Below are 19,445 nucleotides of genomic sequence, written 5' to 3'. Positions count from 1 at the left end.
CAGTTTTGAAAATGTAGAATATGTAGTTAAATGCATTTCTGCGATGATATCTGAGAATGGGGAGGGATAATGAAAGAGAAGTTTAATGCTTTGGTATTGATGCAGCAAAGAAAAAAAGGAAAGGCAGCGGGAATATTTTTGGTAATTGGAGGGGATGGATATAATTAAAACACGCCTCTTTGGGAAACAAAAGAGATCCTTCAGCCAGGGAGAGGAGAGGAAAGCTAAAGCTTCTGTTTCTCTTGGATAGATGAGCAGGATGCACACATTTTAATCATGTAAAATGATATATCCACTAATAAGAGTTAAAGGGAGATGGCAGCCATTACAACACACACACACACACACACACACACACACACACACACACACACACACACACACACACACACACACACACACACACACACACACACACACACACAACCATTAAAACTTTTTCTCAATAATTTCCTTAAAAGTCAAACACTGAATGAGAATACTTGCTGAACTTGTGTAAGCACTTCCTGTCCTGGTAATTGGGTTTTTGGTAATTACAAAGCTCTGATATCCATCAGCAGGTGTGGATGTTGAATGTTTAAACAGGACAGGTATGACTTGCCCCTTAGGGTGCTGCAATGGGTGCTCATCAGCTGAATCAGCTTTTCCCGCCTCAACAAAATAACTCACTGTCTTGGCAACACAGGGCATACTGCAGAAGACTTCATTCAGCCTGGGGTAAGGCGATAGTAGATGTTCCAAAAAGTTCCTTTTTGCATAAGTAATCATTGGATCTACAGAGATCTGCAGCGGAGGTCAAGCCAGGGTTATTCTGCCTTAATTTGCTTGTACAACCCTAATTCTGAAAAAGTTGGGATGCAGTGTGAAATGTCAATCAAAAAAGAATGCAGTGGTTTGCATCTTATAAACCACTATTTTATTTCCCGAAGAACATAAACAACATTATCAGATGCTGAAACAGACATTTTACTATTTCATGGAAAATTAAAATTTAATGGCAGCAACACATCTGTAAAAAGTTGGAATGTTGGCTGGAAAAGTAACTGGCACAAATAAAAAAAAACAACTGGAGGAACACTTGACAACTAATCAGGATTACTGGCAACAGGTCAGTAACATGACTGGAAACAGGAATGCAAACTAAGAATGCTGCTGGTAGAGGGGGAAGCTTTCTAATCTACTCATCCTCTTTCCACTGCTTCCTTCATCCCCCTCCAGACATCCATCCATCCATCTATGCAGCCTAACACTGTTTGGTGAGTCAGCTGTCACTGTCTGTCCCTCCAGCTGCAGACCCAGCTGTCTGGGCCAGATGGGCTCATCTCCACCTCATTCATGATGTTTATGAGAGGCAGCCTAACCTAGAGCTACGGACAACTGGCCCCAGAGTGAATTACTCTCAGCAAGCCAAAACTAAGAAAACGAGATGCTTTTGGTTCCTTGTAGCAGACAAAGGACGTGTTGGTGCAGCTCACTCACTATTACAAAATTCCAAGCTGCAACAACGTTAGCAGCAATGCTTTTTTATTATTATTATTTTATTTTGGCTTAATCTTTGACAAGCAATAACTCTACGTGGTGATTTACAGGTTTCCTGTGACCTGGAAACGATTTCTTTTCTATGCTCCATTGTGAAGGTAATAATCAGTGTACATACTGAAAGGTTGGTGGGGCGGGAGAGCGCCTGCTAAAGCCAATCCAAAATAATACTGGCTCACAGTAATCTCTTGCACACAGGGAGAAATTCTGACAAGGATTTAAGGATTTTAAATACAATTTCTATACGCAACGGAGGACCAACAATAGTCTTGGGGAAAGAGGGAAACAGAGCATGGTGCAAAGAGAGGAAGTTAGGACAGTGGAGGGGGGAAAGGAAGTGTGTATGGGGAAAGAGAAAGAGTCATCTTTCTGGGGAGCCAGATTGCAGAGCTCTAGGGTATGAGGCACCCCAGAGTTTAAAATGCTGCCCAATCAAATGCACTTTATCCACAGTCTGTGCAAAAAGGAATATCGGCTAATGTAAGTTCATGTGTGTGCATAAAAGAGGGTGAAAAATGAGTTATAACCAGAAAGGACACAGTGTACAGTTGCTTATTGAAGTCATAAGATGTTTTGAATGCTCCAATGGTGTCTATATTGATAAATGAAATTGGCTATTGATTTAACCTGCAGATAGAGGGCGCTGAGTCCTGGTTGTTATCACTGAGATAAACACAAAGCAAAACTAAAACATTCCCAAGGAACAGACTGGAGAAATTTCTCTTACCCCTTTCCAATACATAAAGGATACACAGCTTGTACAGAAATTTTTAATACTTTGATAGCACCTTACATACTTTCTGAAACAGCTGTTGTTCTGATGCTCAGGTGCAACAGCAACCGGAGATGTTGGAGTGCAAACATTTACAGAGCTTAGATTTTTGTTTTATTTATTTATTTCACAGTGAGGATCAGCTGATATGAAAAAAAAAAACACGGGTAGGACTCTAAAATAACAATAGTTAAGGGAATCTTGAAAAACTTTTTTAAACTTGAAAGCTAACCTGGGATCAGATGAAATGTGTTTAAAGCTGATAACTATGTTGCACTGAAAGTTTGCTTTTGGGTGTTTATCCAGAAATGATTACTCCATTGCAGAGTGGAAGGTAAAATACTAAAGTGGTTTAGCATCTAATTAGTGTTTTTAGCTAAGCGTTGAACACCTGACTGGCAGAATATTCTGCAGAACAACCTGGGTTTGTTATTTACTGTAAATGACCTCGGAACAATGAGATGAAGAGCCAGGGTAAAAGTGTGTTACAACTCCTTTGGGGTCCAGCAGAAAGAAGGGTGGCAACACAAACTATCACAGACAACCACGTACGATAATACCAATTTATTAACAGAACGTATGCATCAGTCAACAAAGGGATCACATTATGCACTGAGCAAACAAAAGGCCTCTGAATATCCCATAACTAGATAAAACAAATCTCCAAACAAAAGAAACAACTCAAATCGTCTTTGTGATATAATCGTAACAGGAGCAAATGCACACAAGAGCAGTTAGCAAAAGATAAAGGGAAACCAAAAATAAAGATCTGTAATTCTACAGCAAATAAGCTACCAACACAACAAAAACCAGTCAACAAACTGAGCTGTAATCACACTCAGTTCCCTAACCAAAATGGCAAACTGTGCCCCAATCTGACAGCTGCCCAGAACGAAAGTGATTAGTTGCTTTTGTAGCGAGGAGTCATCATGACTGGCCAATCACAGAGGAGAGAGAGTTGCAGGCAGCCAATCCTGTAGGAGGGCAGAGCCGCAGACACAGGATCAGCAGCCAACCACCTGCAAGGACTGGCACAGCCGTTTTGCATAAAGGCCCAGCAGGCCGGCAGGCCCAGAGCTGTAACAAAGTGCCAATGTTAGTGGACAAGGGGCCTCATGCATAAAACTGTGCGTAGCAAAGCAAACTACAGGTGGCATCTGCAGGGAAAATAGGAAATGTGGTGCGCAAAAGATTTACAAAAGCATGCACACTCACGTCCCATGTCTGTTTCCGTTTATAAATCAGAATCAACTCTAAGGCAGGTGCACGCAAAGAATTGCCCTGCCCCACCCACATGGTGGCTATAAAAGGTCAGGTGAACGCTTATAATAAATATTCATCATATCATTTCAATGATGGCTCAGGAGGGGAAAAGAGGGAAGAAGCAGATTTTGTTCGGAATGTGAAACAGAGATCCTGATGGACCACACTGAAAAACGTGACAAGGTTTTATTTAGCGTAGACAGCCTGGCCATTACTTGTGTCAGAAAGGCAGAACAGTGGCAGCATTAGGCAGATGCTGTCATCGCAGTGTCAGGTCACGCCAGAGGCATCAGATGGTGCGGCTTGATGTCTCAGTTGCAAACGCATCCGTCTCTCATGTGGGAGATTAAAGTTTGAATCCCACGGGGGTGAATGTTAATGGCATCCACTTGGGGCCTTAAGCAAGATTCTACAGCCGTTTTGGAGAAAAGTGTCTGCTAAATGACAGTCATGATGCCGTTTTTTTTGTCTTTTGTTTTAATGTCTAAAATAAATATGTACAGATACATCTGAGATTGGTAGCAGTTTATTTAGTGTTAAATAATATTTCCTTATAGTTCCTGGGTTTTCCAGGTGGGTCGGCGGTGCTGCAGCTGTGATTGGTGAGGGTGAGGCTAGAGACTCAAAGCAACACCACAGCAACCGTGTCCTCTCAGAGGAAGTCCTGCAGGTGCAGAGGGACATGATCAATCCTATTAACAATGTGGCCAAGAAGTTGCGGGAAATAGAGACCGTCTGGACGAAAATTGGGACAACAATTACAAAAGGATTGTGTAAGAATAAATAAATACAAAGAAATCAACATCTTGTGTGTTTCATAAGCATTGCATCATTTCTTGATGCCCCAGCCTCCAGTATGCGTCCCACTCTGCTGGGTCTTAGAATAAATGAGCTTTACAGCTTACATTTCACATTTTCTTTTACTGATCGGGTACATGTTGGCAGCAGACTGTCCACCTCATCGTTTCATCGATTTTATTCTGTACCATTGGTGTAGAAGTTTCCCATTTTCCCAGATTTTGTGCGTATGCCATGGTCAGTTTCCGTGGAGGTAGGAACATTCTCCCACCAAGTTTGGTTTTTATAAATCCCAAAAGTTGACTATAATTGGTGTATGCTGGTTTTTGTTCCTATGCCAGCTTTATTATGCCAGCCCAAGGTATCTACCAGGATAAGGAGAAAAAGCTTTGCTGCACACCAGATAAATGGATTTCTGTACAACATCATCACATATTATGTGCACAACTAGGAAGCAACTAGGAGCAATGCTCAACACGTTGTGTTTGGCAAAAGATGGATGGAAACGATTTAAAATTCCAAGGGAATCACAGCCCTTTGCCATGAGATGATGATGATTGCGGATCCAGGCCAGTGAGAAGGCGGACTGAGTAAAAAAAGTCTCTGCAGCCCTCACTTTATGTGTTAAAATGCTAAACTCTGATCCCATGTAATAAGACTTATCTGTTAAAATTAAACAGAAAATAACTAATGCATCCAAGAATTTACCAGAAGAATTTTCTTTTGTAAAACCATTGAATGATATGTATCAGGCCTTAGACTTTGCAAAGTGACAGTAAAGAGATTTTGGATCAAACATGCTGAGAGATTGCAAGACCTCAACACTTTTCCTGACGATGAATGGATAGTGATGTCTTGTCTTGTATCATCTCAATAGAAAAGTATAACTTGTCATGAACATTAATACATGTTAAGCCCAGCTAACATTTTCCAAAAGGTTAAATCAAAACATTGAACCATGAAACAGTATTTTATGATTAAGGTATTTTTTATTAAGTCCATGTGAATTTAAAAATAATAAAAATCTATGTTTATTAAGGGCGTTTATTTCAATACTATGAATGTCAGCTGTAGTTTTGCCCCGTGCATGCACAGAAATCTAGTAATGTCTGTAACTATATGAGCTATTTAAGTTCTAAGCAAACTTGATACTAAATTATGAAAGATAATAAGCACCGTTTAACTCAAAATATCACAGCACAATCTGAATTTCAGGTCATAAATAAAATATGCTCTATTAGACTTTTTAGACTATTTTCCTCCCACTACAGCCTTAGTGGCTAACTTTGCTACAACAGATAGTAAAGCAGGAAAATATGTAATGCCATGCAGTATTGTGGATTTCTGTCTGCAGAGATATCACTTTTCACAGTTTCTCAGCACTGAGCATCCTTTGGGTAGGATGTCACACTCCATTTTCTTAATATATATACCTGTGATTTTAACTTTTTCTCCCCAATACCAGAACCCAGATCCTTTTTTTAATCCTTTTTTATTTTAACTATATTCTACACTGTGATCTTTCTGTGAGGCTGTTTGGTTATAACCCCCCTTCTGATGTTTGCTCCTCCTCGTGTCACCTCTTATCTGAGGAAAAAGCCTTCATATAATCATTTCACTCTGATGGTCATTCTGTGGAAAATTTCTCCTCTCTTTTCTGTATATGGTTTCGCTTCCACTGGGAAAGTACTTTTTTTTTTCTTAAAACAGTGAAAATATCCTTTTAGGGCATATTTTAGGTGAATTTGTGCCTACTGAGACTCTGTGAGTGGACTGTGAGGTATGTACAGTAAAAGTGCATACCCTTTGCTGCAGTGTGGCTCTCGAATCAGGATTTCAGAGTTAATGGACAGGGTGACGGCTGCCTCCTCGATGTGTCAGCCTTTGTTACACGCTCTGCACACAGAAGCCACCGCCATCGCTGTTCATGGCAAGGCAACACAGAAGCTGAATATATTTAAGAAACGCCAAGCACAGAGGAAGACCATTTGCTGTGTCTTGTAGAAAGTCTTTGAAAACAGTGTGTCTGATAACATTTTAATGGTTTTATTAAATTAATTTGTTTGATTTAAGAGTACTTTTATTCAGCACTATAAAACAAAACTAAAATATAAATAAATAAATAAATAAAAATCACCTATCTAATAGATAATCTAGCATGTGTGTCATTGGCAGCTTGTTCTGAACAAGTCCTCCAACTACAGCGGCCATACTGGTGGTTTGTTTCATACCCTTAATTATAACCAGTAAGATGTTACTGTGAATCTAATTTTTCAAAAGAGGGGGAAAAAAGTGACACATGTGTAACAATTCTCAATGGAAGCAGGAGGGGAAGTTGGCAAGGCCAACATACGGCAATTTATGGTAAGAGTTCCCAAGACTGGATGGATGGCGTTTCAAAGACATTTCGTTATGTCTTGGTTGGGTTGAGGAAGTAAGATCATTGTTTACGGCAAGAAATCAAAATGGGTTAGGGTTAGACATCATCAAGGTTAAAATACATCTTTTTACAAAGCTATCGCAACTTCCATGAGCAACACTTTTATAAATCAGATATATTCTTCTTCTAATATTCTTCTAGCATGATTTTTGTTCTGCTTGGTTTGCACAAACAAGCACAACATTAGATATTGTATTTGGACAGAGTACCATCTCTTATTTTGATCTTTAAAATATTTTTATATTAAACCTGAACATAATCTGTGATGCCCAGATTCATCCTTTGGTCAAGCGCTAACAAAACCTGCCACACATCAACACATGTAAAACCAACCTTTGATTGGAAATTTCAAAACAACTGTTGCACTTCAGAAGTTGGGAATACAGACGTCAAAAAGATGACAGCAACAGCCTCTCTCTCTTATAGTTGAAGGTTGTTCCTAATCCAACAAGAGCTCAAGCAGGGCAGAGGATGGCAAATGAAATGAGAAGTTGGAAATGTCCTTGATGTTTCGATACTTCGGTCTATCCAATGACTGCACTCACATTTGTTATCTCAACCACTTGACAACAACTAGTGCCGCAACTCAGCAGAGGTAATTAACCATAATGCAGGCCTCCATAAGTGGCTACATGAGGGCTAATTAAGGCAGATGGAGACAAGCTCAACAACTCATTTGGTTACTTTCAGCAGAGAAAGGTTGACGAGTTAAAATGTTGATGGTACCCAGAGGAAGATGGAAATGACTGCTTCTAATATGTGCACTGGTCTTTCTATCATGTATTGACAACTGAGATATGGGTATTTATACAACTGAGAGCTCTATGAGCAAATTACAACTAATGTGACCTTTAGCTAAATTGATATAAATCTCAAAATTTGAACTGTGGTGTTTCTTTCCTGACCGATTTAACAAAGCAAAGTTTCCTTTCAGCTTGAAATACTGTATAAGAACACTTAAGGATGATAAAAGAACTGGCTGGGTTACCTCTTCCCTAAAGACACACATTGGTTTTCAACAAGTCAATGTCAACTTAACATACTGGCATCATGTCCAAGGAGTTATTTGCTTTAAGAATGTGTGACAGCCTTTTCGCTAGATATAATGCTTGGTTTAGATTTTAAAACAACAATATACTAAAAAATTTTGAGATGCCAGTATTTGCCATCAGCTTTTGAAACATCTGGGACCAGAATAGATTCAGTACTACAGTTTAATTGTGTTTTATACTGATGTAGCATGGCAGCTGCTTGACATTTTGATGGCTTCTTTGGTGTATTTTTACTTTTCAGGACATACCGAGATTTGAACTTGAATTTCTGTTCACTGTCTATGGTTCTTTGCCCACTGGGTTAAAACTACAGTGTGTAGCATTGACTGGTGGTCCCACACTGGATTCAAAGCTTACTGTCAGATTTGTCCCTGACAGCCACAGATGATTTAGATGTTTTCATCAAAATTTTTACAGTTGATGATGACTATCAATAAAGCTTAAATTTTATATAAAGAGACAAAGCTCTTAATTTGTCTATTAGCCTGACCGCAGTCTGTCCCCATGTCTTTACTTCTAAAAGTTAGTTAAAAGGTTTTTTTTGGAAATTAAGTTGTAAATCCAAACAGACCCATATTTTTATACATGCAGATGTTTATAGTCTAGATGGAAATCTATGGCCTTCATATCCCTTAACATGCTCTTTGAGACACTATTACTTATTCACATGTACATAGGCCAAGTAAACACATTAGATGGGTACAATTAATAATTTAGACAAAGAAAAGTGGCTGTGTGGTCACCGTCTAGGGGGAATCTATATTTGAAGTTTGGACTAGGCAAAAACATTAATCCTTTCACTGAGATGTCAGATGGTGTCTCATTGTTTCAAGAATGATTTCCCTGCTGCACTGCTGGCAGCTACTCATAAACTACCAGTAAGTTCACCATTACATAACATTGTGACTTTTTTAAGACATTTCAATACCGTCTTTGACAAATGCAAACTGTACTGGTATAAAAGCACATTTGGCATTTCAATCAAACTGTTCAGTCCCAAAATCTTTAATGAAAACGATTCTGAGCACATCTTTCAAAAAAATGTATGGTAGCTGCATTAAAGTTTTATTTGCCATCATAGTTGAGAAAAAGTGAACATTCATTGTAGGACGAAAACAAAGAAATTAAAACTCTGAATCACCACATACCAATCCATCACCCAAATGCTTATATTCCAAATTCCCTTCATTAAGAGGAAATTTCCTATACTGGTTTCCTCCTGTATGCAGTTGTGAAGATAGATGAGGACAACTTTAGTCCTTTACCAACCATCAGTTGCTGTAGCTGGCAGCCATAATGCCCTGCTGTACTTATCAAATGCCAAGATGACAGATTTAATTAAAGACCCTCACACTCCTTATTCAGCTTGGCCCTGTGTCTGTTATGGCTTATGCACTGCAGGGGTTTACAGAAATCACTCTGTGACAGGGTCTGATAAAGTCATTAGGTTTCCAGACTAATAATAGGAAATGGGTAGGGGTGTCCTTTTGTGAAGCAAGAGATAGAACCCACTGCTAGTATGAAACACAAAAGGATGAATGCCTATGGAAATGAGAGGGGAACATGTAATGGAGGATCACTAATCTAAGATGATTGGAAGTACAGAAGGAACAGTAATATGGAAAAAAGCACATAGGATTAATGGCACACAAAACGACACAGCTGAAATTTAATCAGGGAAGGAAATGGATCCCTGCTTCTCTGGGAATGGTTTATGAGTGAGCTCCAACTATAGGTTACGTAAATGAATCAGCAAATACAAAATTTAGAACCTAGCCTTTGGCATGGCAGTTAATCTTAATGTTTTTCTCATTGACGCTGTTGTCCAAATATGACATCTGATCCATAAAGATTTGAATGCCAAGGAGTGCAAAGTATGGAGCCCACAGGGCCAGACCCAGTCAGAGTTCATGCCCTCAGACCCCCCTAGCAGGCAGGAAATCTTTGCATCTTAAATCACTTCCATTGAATAATCTACTTATTTTCTTTGGGACAGAGAGCTTTGGCATATGCACGGATGCAACACCGTCTACAAAAAAGAACCTCATCTCGCATTCTGGCCTGCCCTTTTCCTCTTTGTCTCCCTTGGTTCAATGGTTGGCTCTGCCGTCACTTTTTATTTTCACTCCCTTGGCTGTTATTACACTGCACACATTTAAATAATTCAATTTGCAATGCCCAGCTGCATAATCATTTTCTTCCTCCTCTACTTTCTTTTTCATGGATGCTTCAACTCCCTGTGGGCAATTTTTCTCCTCTGTCTCTCTTCATCAGTTAAAAAAGTGTGGGTTTGTTAGAGGCAGAGAAACTTTGGATCAATGACAATTATTCTTTTCATCTTATAATCTTAACTCCTTACAAAATACTCCTGTCTGTGTTCTACTTTAAAGAGTTACAGATTAGCAAAGTACAATTATAACTATGTGTCAGTTAAGCGATCAGTAAAAACTTTGTAAACAACAAACAAAAGACTTACAAACTACAAGTGGAGTTGATGCAGTTATGACAATGTATGTCTAAATGTAGTTTCTAAATGGAAGAGTCAGCACCTGTGTGCGGTTCAGACTGCTTACCTGTGCATTAAACACCCATAAAAGCAAATAAGCATGCAAAGAAAACAATGTTGCTTTTATGTTTAATCCTTGTGAAATGACACAAGATACCAAGTTATGGCAACGCTGATGTACAACCTAAACATTTCCTGTGCCCATGGTGATGAGATTTAGATTCATTTTAGCCTCATAGGAGAGTCACTGTGAAGAAAATGGAAACCATAAGCTGTCTTGCATGACATTTATTCCTTCCTTAAGGAAAAGGCCTTTCAGATCGCATTACACTCTGTTTACATCCAGTCTATATAAGTGGACTGAGAAGAAGTGACATTATAGGGGAGGACAGCAAAGTTCACGTGAGCAAACAGAGCAAGAGAGAAGCAGGGGGAGGCAGAAAATATGGCAGTCAGACGGAGTGCTGGCACCCTGCTGTGGAGTTGGCCTGGCATCAACAACCTGATGGCCAATTAGCAGTAAGTAGTGAGCAGGTGGATGCCCATCCGTCTGAAATCTCACACAGTCAGTTCCCAGCTTCCTTTCTTCCCTTTTGTCCTTTGCTGCTTTTCATCTTGCCTGTACTTCTCCTACTCCAAGCATTTCTCTTGGAGGGCCCAGCTCCTCCGTCAGGGCCAGCAAAAGCCAGATGGCGTTCACTCTTGTGTCAGAATCTGTGTTTGCTTCTAGGCATTCTTTTGCTCCTTCCTAGACAACTAGCCACCAGCCAACCAGAGCTGCAGGGCTTCGCTAGAGCTATTGTCACTGATTAAGACATGCTGGGATGTGCCAGGCATTTTATTCATATGCTCAAGCTTACACACTGCTCCCATCAGGTCTCATCTTCTGATGTTTTAATGTGGGCCTGCAGTGGTGTTCAGTGGTGTATTGAGGGATTATAGAACAGGCCAAGAACTGGTCACATGGGGTATTACCTTATTTATCTTTATCTAATACAAGCTATCCTTTAAAATAAAGACCTATCAACTAGCTTGAGGACAAAGCCTTTTATGCATTATCTTGAAGGGTTAACTGGTTGTTGCGTTTGTCCTTCACCCATACACTGGGACGCCCTTTCAAGTATACATTTATGTTACTTTTTTTATGAAATATAAAACCTTTCCACTGTTTTATGACTTTTTGATGCCCTACAGCAAAGAGCAGCCAGTGTATTTTCAATTTATCAGGCCTATAAAGGACTAATTTAAATCTTGTTTCATTTGACTTTAGCATTGGGTTCCATAATGTGGACATGGCTTAAGGCTCAAGTGGTTACCTGTGGTGAATGGATGATCAAAGACAGTCAGTATAGAAGATACAGAGATTTGCCAAAGCATTAAGATCAAAATCAGCAGACATGAACCAGGAATCCTTTGAGGTTGACCACTTGAATGTTTGTTTGTCCCATTTATTAGTTTGGTTTAGGATTAGGACTAAGATTAGAATTAGGACTAGGATTGGGACTGTTGTGGTGCATCTTGCACACCAGACTGGCAAAAATCCAGCTAGCAAGCAGAAACTACATCAGCACTTGAACTCATTAGTCTTCATAGAGCTATTTTACATAATATAGATAATGGCTTGGCAAAATTATATTAAGGAGTAGATGTGTGACTGCAGAATGCTGACTTGGTTGATGTGGAGGCATAAAGTAAATTTTCTGAAGTCGCTTTCAAGGATGGAGGAAAAAGAATCTGAAAGAACCTTCATTCCTTGCATTGTATTATTGTCAATGATGCTTTACTTGCTTTCTGTATGTGTTTCTGCACTGGCTTTGTGACCATTATTGCAACTCCCCCATCAGTCTAAAGGCAATTCCCCTTTCTTTCTTCTTTATTTGATGGCCTCTTTGCACTCCATCTTGTGATAGAGGAAATGGGGATCATCATAGGGCGACACTGTTCTGAGTTTTCCAGCCCATTTCCTCGCCATGCCACTGTCATCTCTCAGCATTAGTATTTGATTACTCCATACCCCCCCAACACACACACATACACATCCCCTGCGTGTCTGAATGAAGATAAATATTTATTTATTGGTGCGTGTGTGTGTGTGTGTGTGTGTGTGTGTGTGTGTGTGTGGAGGTGGGGGGGGGGGGGGGGGGGGGGGGGGGGGGGTCCATTATGGCCACATTTTCATTAAGAATTATAATTTTGTCTGGTGGACAATATATCATGCCACATCAAAATAGGGAAAAAACTATGATAACTAACCATTTATTGAAATTATTTAATAATGGTGCACATAATGACCTCCTCAGCATTGCAAACAGGATTTGCACAATTGTTATGCACTAAGCAAAAAAAAAGGCATCTGAATATCCCATTACTTATATAAAACAATCTCCAAACACAATCAAATTGTCCTGTGACAGGAGCATATGCACGCAACCGCAGTTAGCAAACAATAAAGGGAAATCAAAGCTAAAGATGTATAAGCAAACAAGCTACCAAGACAACAAAACTAGTCCTTGGTGGCAAAACGAGCTGTAATCACACTCAGTTCCTTAACCACAATGGTAAACTGTTCCCCAATCTGACACAGCTGCCCAGAACGAAGGTGATCAGGTGCTTATGTAGTGAGGAGTCATCATGACTGACCAATCACAGAGGAAGCAGAGCTGCAGGTGGCCAGTCCTGGAGAAGGAGAGCAGAGCAGCAGGAATGGGATCAGCGGGCATCCATCAGGAAGCACTAGCAGAGCCCATTTGCATAAAGACCCAACAGGCCGACAGGCCCAGGGCTGTAACAAAGTGAAAATGTTAGTGGACAAGGTATCTACTGGGATAAGAAGAAAAAGCTCTGCTGCACACCAGATAGATGGATTTCTGTGCAACATCATCACATAGTGTGTGCACAGCTATGCAGCAACTAGGAGCAATGCTCAACACATTGTGTTTGGCAAAAGATGGATGGAAACGATTTAAAATTCCGAGGGAATCACAGCCCTTTGCCATGAGATTATAATGATTGCAGATCCAGGCCAGTGAGAAGGCGGACTGAGTAGCAAAAGTTTCTGCAGCCCTCACTTTATGTGTTAAAATGCTAAACTCTGTAATCTTATCTGTTCAAAATAAACAGAGAATAATAATTAATGCATCCAAGAATGTGACAGAAAATTTTATTTGTGTGGTGGACTGATCTTAAACCACATCAAAATGGGGAAAAAACTATGATAACTAATCATCTAACCAAATGATTTAATAATGATGCAAATAATGACCTCTGCTTTGCAAACAGGATTTGCACAATTTTATTAGGTGCAATAAGAAGCTGTTTGTTCGAGTAATTCCATTCTATCCACAGGGATTTTCTGGATTTCTTTCATTTTCCTCTCAAAATGAATTTAGCCATCAAGGTTAAATGGGGCAGTCGCTCTGCCACCTTAATGACAATACCATTTAAGGCCAGGCAGCCACATTTCAATTAGAAATTCTGTAAAATTTTATAGGAAACCAATCAAGTGCTTCCACTATGGGTCATATATGTTCTCATCAGCACATGGTATCAATCAAACTCAGCTCTACAGTGGACAGACTTTAATCAAAGATCATAGAGGAGGAACAGGCATACGCACTCACCATGTCTCTTGGTACATAGACGGCAGTGACTCACATTTCATTTTATTGTTGCAAAAGATCAGCTTCTAAGCCAAATTCTAATCAATAGTGATCAATTGTTGCCTTATCAATGACTCAGATTGATCCCAGTTTCTAATTGCCCACTTGGCATACATTCTCGATTGGATCAGACTAAAATTCAAGTTCAGCATGATGACCTCTTTATCGCTTTAGTTTTGCTCCATCATGCTAAAAAGGAGACAATTCTAGTGCTTGATGCCTTCTTCACTGCAGATGAATCTCTCTCCATGAAGATTAAAATGATCTGGCACATAGCTCTTTCAGGTGCAATACCCTTGGCAGCAATTTCTTTGCAAATACGGCTCTTTTTTCTGTAAAACAATGATGGCTTCACCAGTTCCCAGAGTTCTCTCAACTTGAAGTTTTGTCTTCAAAAGGATCCTATTCTCCATCTATACTCAAACAATACAGAGTCCTGAATTTAGGTGTATAAATCTGTTGAGCCACAACATATCTCTACATTGATGACGTTCACGCTCCACATACACAACTTGCACAGCATTTTACACAATCATTTCTCTTCTCACTTAACTCTCACTTGTGAAAAAGTTTTTTAGTAAATAGATGATTGCATCTCAGTCATGTCACTTTGATGCTGTCCTGCAGAAAACAGCTATTATAGTTATGGATTGTGACACCCCCACTTTGGACAAACATAACTACTACTGAGACCATGCTAGATGCAGTGTCATGATTGGCAGTTTGCTGAAAAGAGAAAAATGTGACTGAGCTTAGATTTTTACTTTATTTTTGTGTCTGCACACATCTATCCCTCTCTCATTCTTCCATATCTCTTATCTTTACTTGGTAACCACAGAAAACAGTTGAGCACCATTTAAATGGAAAGCTTTTGTTGTAACTTCTTTGTGTTTTGAAGCCAGCCAAATCAATATGTATACAGTCACTGGGGATGAGATCCAGTGACTGAAGAGGTAGTTACTGTACTTTTGCAGCTGTGTGAAATCAATTCTTTTTTCTCAGGTGGTATGACCTACTTCTATTACAGACTCTGTTCCTGATTGTTTGTGTGTGTTTGTGAGCAATCTGTGTGTTCATATTATTTGTTCATTTCTTATTAGTGTTGCTCTCTGAATGCAGCGGTGCAATTGTGTGTAAAGGTGCGAGGGCGTAAATGTGCAGAGGTTGCATCTGCTCTGCATAACGCTGACAGACAATGAGTCTCTGCCACACACAGACACACACCCTGATCTCATGCATTGTTTTTCAAGTCAAGTCAGATAATACATGCACCACAGCATTTCTGCTTTTGTATTTATCATATCAATAAAAAGCCTACAGATGAAAGAGGCCAAAGAGAGGTGATGGCTTATGTATTTATACAACAAACTGCAGTCTAGACACTAGAATCAGGAAAGTGATGGCAAATGCTGAATACTAACCAGAGTTGAATGTTGGAAAATGGTGCAAAACATCCATAGGCTTAATAAGAAATTTTAAATATCTGAGATGAACACTTATTCCTAATCCATTCAATCTATGTAAAAGACTGAGTCTTAAAACTTTTGGCAGACACTTGTGCAAAGTCAAATTTTATCAGTTTGGCTATTTCATCTTTAAAATGTGATTTAATGGGGACACAGGGTCCCTGACAAGATTGGTAATGTCCAGAGCAACCAATGAAGAGATGAATGGTAGTAATTCACTTCCTGGTTTTTTGACTGAACGAGGTGCTGACCCTGTAATGGAGAATTGCTCAGGATTTAATTAAGGACCATAATGTTCTTTGAGGAAACAGCTCCTTGAATTCTCTGTTGCCAGAGAAATCGCTTTAATTTCCCCATCAAGGCTGGGTCAGAAGTTATCTAAAGCATGGTGGGAGACTGATTAAACATCGGCAGGAAGACGTAATCACTTTGTTTTTACTCAGCCCCCATTGGCCTCTTAGTGGCGCTCACGAGGTGTGGCATGCACCAACAGGACTTTTTGATGACACGGGAGTGATTCACAGCAATAAGCGAGGGGAAATGGAGACGGAGGGAGACATTTTTCTTTGTCACTTTGCTTTTTGGGCTTCATATTTCACTGCCCCCTGGTGTCCCCAAGAACCGAGAATGCACCTTCCCTTGGCTGCTTTGCCTAACTATTACACCTCCATCACATACGCCTCTTGTCTTTGTCACGCCCCCCATCCCCCCCATCCCCCACCTATCTTTTACCCTGTTTCAAGGCCACCTCCCTTGATGATGACTGCTTTAAATTTGCTTGATCATTATTGGAGTAAATTAGGCCGGTTGGCTGAAAAGGCAGCCTGGAGAATTTTTAAGATGGGCACTCTGAGCAGTGGTGGCTAAATGAGTCTGCTTCCTTGAATTTGGAGACAAAGATTATTCTGGGGGGGCTTGAGGTGAGGAGAGGAGAGAGGATAGCTTTTACATACAAAGGAGGGAGCTGTATTTTATAACAAGGAGGGCAAACTTGTTTGGTTTCATTTATGTGCTGACTCCATCAGCATATTAAAAAAGCAACTAAGCTTCCTTTCACCCAAAGAGATCAATTGCAGTACTTCTTTAATTTTTCATGCATTTTGATCCAGCTTGTTGAGTCAAAGTTCATTAGATTTAAAGCCACTGAAGAGAGCTTCTTACTTGTCACCCTCAATTCTCTGCAGCCCTTCCTTCCCTTCTGTGTCTGGGTCGGACTTGGTAAACTTTCAGTGAAATTGGTAGCAAATAAAAGACTGTAGGTAGTAATAACCGTAGTTTTCTAGCAAATACAAAGGCAGAAGGAGGTTCTGGGGCAGACAGCTGTCCATTTCTCTGAGGCTCCTTTTAGCACGGCATGCAACAGCATCTAGTTACACAGGGCACACACAAACACACATTGTGATTATCCTCAACCTGCACACACATGGAAGTAGGTGTACACTGTGCCTTTTTTCTGTCATTTTTTCTGAGCAGCTACAATCTCCAGCAATCATTACTGACCCCTCTGCAATCAAACAGAAGGGCCCTTTCTAGTCGGCTCTTTCTTTGAAGATCTTGCACTATAAAGCTGAGGATCTGTGGACAGAGTGAAAAAGGAAGAGAGATAGAAGGAATAAAGAATGAGAGAGAGAAAAATGGTAAAAACAAAGTGGCGGAATGGAGCAGGGTCCACTCAGCACACTACACACAAGTTCAAGATCCAAAAACACAGTTGGAGAGGAAATTAAAAATCACACCCACATCTGCTATGGAAACACAAACGTACGTGAGTCTGAAATCAAATTCATATTTCACATTTGTCATGTAAGAGGAAGGAGAAAGAGAGGAAAAGAAGAGGTGAGGTAAGAGCCCCGAGGCAAGACGGTTTGAGTAGGAGGTCAGTAAAAACAGTTAAGGAAGAAAAAAGTGTGGGAAAGAAATACAAAGCTGGAGATAAAACACAACAGAGGCAGTGCTGACTGTCAAATCCACCATTTTCATTTCCACCTTGCCACTTCCACATGAGTACCGAATGACAATGGAAGGTTCAGAAGAATGGAGTGAAGGAAAGAGGAAAGGATTGACATATAACACACATGACTAAGCATCATATCTATGTAGGACTGCACTGGCTATGCGAGATGACCATTGTTTGATCTCTAACAATGAATCCTAACTATCACCATCACTATAACCACAGGGCATAGAGACAGTAGAGCAGAGCGAGGTGAAGATCAAGGCTACAATTAACCGACACATCATGGGACTAATGATCAGACTCAGTTATCTGGCTGGTATGATATTAGATTAGAAGGTTTATGTAGTCATGTGACCAAGTTTAACTTTGGAGTACAAAACGGTCCTCTTGTCTGCAAGCAAAGAAGTTGTTTAGCAAGACTTTAACCCTTAACACGCCACTAGATCTCACATATATTGTCAATAATTTCTCATGAATGGTTGTGTGTAACTCTGTGGGGTAAAGTGTGATCGATGGCTTACCCTTTAGGTGATATATATAAGTTTTCCTGATATTTGGATATTGATGATGGACAGTGAATGGCTTGCAGTGGTAGGAGAGAAAAGTCCCGCTTTAGATCAAGTCCCAAAAGAAACTCTGTAGAACTGGTTCCGAAGCTTTGGTCAGCCTGCGTTAACCAGTTATCCAAATTAAAAAATCTAAATCTAGGATCAATATTAAAAGTCCAAAAGATGCAAACATAACTAAAGAAAGGAGAAGTATCAGCTGAAAAAGGAATTAACTAAACAGAGTTAGTCATTCCAAAAAGTAAATCAATCTTGCATCTTGAATGCAAGCACAAACTTAGTATCTGTACTGACGTTCTTCACATCACGGCAAACTTAATTTTCTGCCATCATCGCTCTCTCTCTCTTTTGCGTTCAGACTAAGTGTCCTAAGAAATCCATGTCTCTAGGACCTCTGAGAGAAATCTAAGTGACTCTGGAAAAGAGCCATGTTGGACGTGAATGTGCAACTCCAGGGGAGGTTGAAGACAGACCAGACTAACTAAAAACTTTTTGTTCTGAGTTCAAAAGTGTTAGTGTGCAAATGCCCAAGGGTATTGGTCTGAAATCCTTTTCAACTAATCATATATACACTACTGTTCAAAAGTTTGGGGTCACTTTGCCATGGGATTCAATGGGGAAGTGACCCCAAACTTTTGAACAGTAGTGTATATATATATATATATATATATTTATAGATACATTAAATCACTTTATTACCCCTTCGGTATGTAAGAAACATTTCTTGGGGTGTTTCCAGATGTCCTGGCCCATTAAGGCTGAAAGCTTCAGCAGGGCCTTATCAATTGAAGAACAACACAAGTTTAGAGAGAAACAGCTTCAAAGTGGATGTTTTGAATGAGGAGTTGCATCTGGGATCCATACACATTTTTAGCTGGTTATAAGATAAAATTTGTTGCAGAAGGTTAAAGTTCAGAAACCTCCCAGATCTTGTAAATAAATTAACAAAGTACTCTCCAGTCGAGGTTGGAGAGAGTCAGCCTTTGTTGACCTGTGGAACTGGAAACCAAGTCATAAATCTGAGTCAGACCCCCACTATTGGAACAAAAGTTCCAATATTTATTTTCGGAGGCCGAATCTGCTACATCCTACTGAGCTACTATCCTGCAAAACACACCTCAATCAAATAAAAAATTCTACACGAGCCTGTTAATAACCATTTGATTTAAGTTAAGTGTGTTCTAGTAGGGAGTTATTAAAAAAGCCTACAGGACAGTAGTTCACAAGAATTGGAGTTAGAGATCCGTGCTCTATGGGCTGCTCTGTGCTTTCTGCTATATCCACAACAAGTGATCAATGATAACATGATTATTTATTACATTTATATAATAAAAAAATACGACATTGCTAAGACATTCCTATTTGGACTCATAAAAGTTTATGAAGTCACTTCCTATCAAAGGTTCGACCAGTTAGATAGCATAAAT

General features: G+C 39.8%; 1 protein-coding gene across 5 annotated transcripts in view; it reads right to left on the bottom strand.

Annotated features, from left to right (window-relative positions):
- The window catches only part of nrxn2b (neurexin 2b), an 815,055-nt gene that overhangs the window by 252,413 nt on the left and 543,197 nt on the right, over window positions 1-19,445 (bottom strand). The gene's annotated exons all lie outside the window — the stretch shown is intronic.

Source organism: Melanotaenia boesemani, chromosome 5, assembly GCF_017639745.1.
Source record: "Melanotaenia boesemani isolate fMelBoe1 chromosome 5, fMelBoe1.pri, whole genome shotgun sequence".
NCBI lineage: Eukaryota > Metazoa > Chordata > Actinopteri > Atheriniformes > Melanotaeniidae > Melanotaenia > Melanotaenia boesemani.
This window is presented reverse-complemented; position numbering and strand designations above follow the sequence as displayed.